The sequence below is a fragment of the Boleophthalmus pectinirostris genome, unplaced genomic scaffold (assembly GCF_026225935.1).
Source record: "Boleophthalmus pectinirostris isolate CB_2022bp ecotype Guang Dong unplaced genomic scaffold, ASM2622593v1 HiC_scaffold_17, whole genome shotgun sequence".
NCBI classification, from domain to species: domain Eukaryota; kingdom Metazoa; phylum Chordata; class Actinopteri; order Gobiiformes; family Gobiidae; genus Boleophthalmus; species Boleophthalmus pectinirostris.
The window spans coordinates 36,909,086-36,914,085 of record NW_026571115.1 but is presented as its reverse complement, the minus strand read 5'-3'; the positions used below and the strand labels follow the sequence as shown (position 1 = coordinate 36,914,085).

The 5,000-nt window shown below is 54.0% G+C and overlaps 1 protein-coding gene across 1 annotated transcript in view; it reads left to right on the top strand.

Annotated features, from left to right (window-relative positions):
- Positions 1–5,000, top strand: part of LOC110170954 (excitatory amino acid transporter 5-like) — a 37,957-nt gene that overhangs the window by 12,774 nt on the left and 20,183 nt on the right. The gene's annotated exons all lie outside the window — the stretch shown is intronic.

Here is a 5,000-nt window from a genome sequence, read left to right as displayed (position 1 = left end):
AATAAAAAATAATATAAATCACTCTAATATTATAATATTTAAACAGTTTAAATATAAACACGCACAACCTGCTGCTGGGATTCACCGTGGGAGGTAAAAAATAATTAAAAAATAATATAAAAATCACTCTAATATTATAATATTTTAAACAGTTTAAATATAAACACGCACAACCTGCTGCTGGGATTCACCGTGGGAGGTAAAAAAACTCTAATATTATAATATTTATGAAGTCAAACCTGTGGAAGGTTCGACAGTAAAACGACACAAACACAGAGACCAGAATTTAAAATCAAAAACTCAGTTTGTTTGGTGATAATAAAATGATGAAACGAGTCGTAATTAAGGAAAATTGTTTTGCACTCGACTCCCAACTCTGGTCTAGACTCTGGTCTTGGTCTTGGCTCTGGTCTGTGGTCTGGTCTGTGGTCTGGTCTGGTCTTGGTCTTGGCTCTGGTCTGTGGTCTAGACTCGGTCTTGGCTCTGGTCTTGGGTCTAGTCTTGGTCTTGGTCTTGGCTCTGGTCTGTGGTCTAGACTCGGTCTTGGCTCCGGTCCTGGCTCTGGTCTTGGTACGGACTCTGGTCTAGACTCGGTCTGGTCTCGGTCTTGGCTCTGGTCTGTGGTCTAGTCTTTAGTCCGGACTCTGGTATGTGGACTAGACTCGGTCTTGGTCTTGGTCCTGGCTCTGGTCCTGGCTCTGGTCTTTAGTCCAGACTCTGGTATGTGGTCTAGACTCGGTCTGGTCTCTGTCTCGGTCTTGGTCTTGGCTCTGGTCTTTGGTCCGGACTCTGGTATGTGGTCTGGTCTGTGGTCTGGTCTGTGGTCTAGACTCGGTCCTGGCTCTGGTCTTGGTCCGGACTCTGGTCTGTGGTCTGGTCTTTAGTCCGGACTCTGGTCTGTGGTCTGGACTCAGTCTTGGTCTTGGTCCTGGTCTCTGGTCTTTAGTCCGGACTCTGGTGTGTCCTGTCTTGGTCTTGGTCCGGACTCTGGTCTAGACTCTGGTCTGGTCTTCGGTCCTGGTCCTGGTCCTGGTCTTGGTCTTGGTCTTGGTCTGGGTCTGGTCTGGTCTGGTCTGGTCTGGTCTTGGTCTCTGGTCTGGTCTGGTCTGGTCTGGTCTGGTCCTGGTCTGGTCTGGTCTGGTCTGGTCTGGTCTGGTCTTGGTCTGGTCTTGGTCCTGGTCCTGGTCTTGGTCTTGGTCTTGGTCTTTGGTCTGGTCTTAGGTCCGGTCTCTGGTCTTGGTCCTGGTCTGGTCTGGTCTGGTCTTGGTCCTGGTCTGGTCTTGGTCTGGTCTTGGTCCTGGTCTGGTCTTGGTCTGGTCTGGTCTTGGTCTTGGTCTGGTCTTGGTCTTGGTCCTGGTCCTGGTCTGGTCTGGTCTTGGTCTTGGTCTTGGTCTTGGTCTTGGTCCTGGTCTGGTCTGGTCTGGTCTGGTCTGGTCTTGGTCTTGGTCTTGGTCTGGTCTGGTGGTCTTGGTCTGGTGGTCTTGGTCTGGTTGGTCTTGGTCTTGGTCTGGTCTGGTCTTGGTCTTGGTCTTGGTCCTTGGTCTTGGTCTGGTGGTCCTGGCTCTGGTCTTGGTCTTGGTCTTGGTCTTGGTCTTGGTCTTGGTCTGGTCCTGGTCTTGGTCTGGTCTTGGTCCTGGTCTGGTCTTGGTCTGGTCCTGGTCCTGGTCTTGGTCTGGTCTTGGTCTGGTCTTGGTCCTTGGTCTGGTCTTGGTCCTGGTCTGGTCTGGTCCTGGTCTTGGTCTGGTGGTCCTTGGTCTTGGTCTGGTCTGGTCCTGGTCTTGGTCTGGTCTGGTCTGGTCTTGGTCTTGGTCTTGGTCCTGGTCTTGGTCTGTCTTGGTCCTTGGTCTTGGTCCTGGTCTGGTCTGGGTCTTGGTCTGGTGGTCTTGGTCCTTCGGTCTTGGTCTTGGTCTTGGTCTTGGTCTTGGTCTGGTCCTGGTCTTGGTCTGGTCTTGGTCCTGGTCTTGGTCCTGGTCCTTGGTCCTTGGTCTGGTCTTGGTCTTGGTCTGGTCTGGTCCTGGTCTGGTGGTCTGGTCTTGGTCCTGGTCTTGGTCTGGTCTTGGTCTTGGTCCTGGTCTGGTCCTGGTCTTGGTCTTGGTCCTTGGTCCTGGCTGGTCTTGGTCTTGGTCCTGGTCCTGGTCTTGGTCTTGGTCCTGGTCTTGGTCCTGGTCTTGGTCCTTGGTCTTGGTCTGGTCTGGTGGTCCTGGTCTTGGTCTGGTGGTCTTGGTCTGGTCTTGGTCTGGTCCTGGTCTGGTCGGTCTTGGTCTTGGTCTGGTCCTGGTGGTCTTGGTCTGGTCTTGGTCCTGGTCTGGCTGGTCCTGGTCCTGGTCTTGGTCTGGTCTGGTCTTGGTCCTGGTCTGGTGGTCTTGGTCTGGTCTGGTCTTGGTCTGGTCTGGTCCTGGTCTTGGTCCTCTTGGTCTGGTCTTGGTCTGGTCCTGGTCTGGGTCCTGGTCTGGTCTTCGGTCTGGTCTTGGTCTGGTCTTGGTCTTGGCTTCTTGGTCTGGTCTGGTCTGGTCTTGGTCTGGTCTGGTCTGGTCTGGTCTGGTCTGGTCTGGTCTGGTCTTGGTCTGGTCTTGGTCTGGTCTGGTCTTGTCTGGTCTCCTGGTCTTGGGTCTGGTGGTCTTGGTCTTGGTCCTGGTCTTGGTCTGGTCTTGGTCCTGGTCCTGGTCTTGGTCTTGGTCTGGTCTTGGTCTGGTCTGGTCCTTGGTCTGGTCTGGTCCTGGTCTTGGTCTTCTTGGTCTGGTCTTGGTCTTGGTCCTGGTCCTTGGTCCTTGGGTCTTGGTCTTGGTCTGGTCTGCTTGGTCTGGTGGTCTTGGTCTTGGTCTTGGTCTTGGTCTTGGTCTTGGTCTGGTCTGGTCTGGTCTGGTCCTTGGTCCTGGTCTTGGTCCTTGGTCTTGGTCTTGGTCTTGGTCCTGCTGGTCTTGGTCCTGGTCTCTTGGTCTGGTCCTTGGTCCTGGTCTGGTCTGGTCTTGTCCTGGTCTGGTCTTGAGTGATGATGTCGTCTGTTTCTGTATAAACATGTTTAACATCAGATCTGAATCTAGCAGATGAATTACACACAACCACATACCAGAGTCCAGACCAAGACCAAGACAAGACCAGGACCAAGACCAGACCAAGACCAGAGTCCAGACCAAGACCAGAGTCCAGACCAAGACCAAGACCAGACCAAGACCAGAGTCCAGACCAAGACCAAGACTAAGACCAAGACCAGAGTCCAGACCAAGACCAAGACCAGACCAGACCAGACCAAGACCAGGACCAGACCAGACCAGTCCAGACCAAGACCGACCAAGACCAGACCAGAGTCCAACCAAGACCAGAGACCAGACCAGACCAGAGACCAGACCCAGACCAAGACCAGACTAAGACCAGGACCAGGACTAGTCCAACCCAGAGACCAAGACCAGGACCAGGACTAAGACAGACCAGGACCCAAGACCAGAGTAAGACCAGACCAGGACCAGACCAGGACCAGACCAGGAGACCAGGACCAAGACCAGGACCAGGAGACCAAGACCAGACCAGGACCAAGACCAGGACTAAGACCAGGACCAGACCAGACCAGGACCAAGACCAGGACCAGACCAGACAGGACCAGGACCAAGACCAGACCAAGACCAGACGAGACCAAGACCAGGACTAAGACCAAGACCAGGACCAAGACCAGAGTCCAGACCAAGACCAGACCAGACCAGACCAGGACCAAGACCCAAGACCAGGACCAGGACTAAGACCAAGACCAGGAGGACCAAGACCAGACCAGGACAAGACCAGACCAGACCAGGACTAGAGACCAGACCAAGACCAAGGACTAAGGACCAGGACCAGACCAGGACTAAGACCAGGACCAGACCAAGACCAGACCAAGACCAAGACCAAGGAGACCAAGACCAAGACCAGAGAAGACCAGGACTAAGACCAAGACCAAGACCAGACTCCAGACCAAGACCAGGATAAGACCAGACCAGGACTAAGACCAAGACCAAGACCAAGACCAGACCAGGACCAAGGACTAAGACCAAGACCAGACCAGAGACCAGACCAAGACCAAGGAGTCTACCAGGACCAGACCAGGACCAAGACCAAGGACTAAGACAGAGACGCAAGTCCAGACCAAGACCAGGAGACCAGGACCAGACCAGAGACCAAGACCAAGACCAGACTAAGACCAGACCAGACCAGACCAGGACCAGACCAGACTAAGACCAAGACCAGGACCAGGACCAAGACCACCAGACCAAGACCAGGACCCAAGACCAAGGACCAGGACCAAGACCAGGACTAAGACCAGGAGACCAAGGACCAGGACTAAGACCAAGACCAGAGACCAGACCAAGACCAGGACCAGACCAAGACCAAGACCAAGACCAGACTAAGACCAAGACCAAGACCAAGGACTCCAGAGTCCAAGACCAGGACCAAGACCAGGACCAGATAACCAAGACCAGACCAAGACCAGGACCAGAGACCAGGACCAGACCAGACCAAGACCAAGACCAGGACCAAGACCAGACCAGACCAGACCAAGACCAGACCAGACCAAGACCAGAAGACCAGGACCCAGGACCAAGACCCAACCAGACCAAGACCAGAGACCAAGACCAAGACTAAGACCAGGACCAGACCAGACCAGACCAGGACCAGGACCAGGACCAGACCAGGACCAGACCAAGACCAGAGACCAGGACTAACCAGGACCAAGGACCAAGACCAGGACCAAGACCAGACGACCAAGACCAAGACCAGACCAAGACAAGACCAGACCAGACCAAGACCAGGACCAAGACCAAGGACCAAGGACCAGGACCAGACCAAGACCAAGACCAGGACTAGACCAAGACCAGAGACCAGGACCAGGACCAAGACCAGACCAAGACCAAGACCAAGACCAGGACCAAGACCAAGACCAGACCAGACCAAGACCAGGAGACCAGACAGACCAGAAGACCAACCAGGACCAGGACCAGACCAAGACCAGGACCAAGACCAAGGACCAAGAC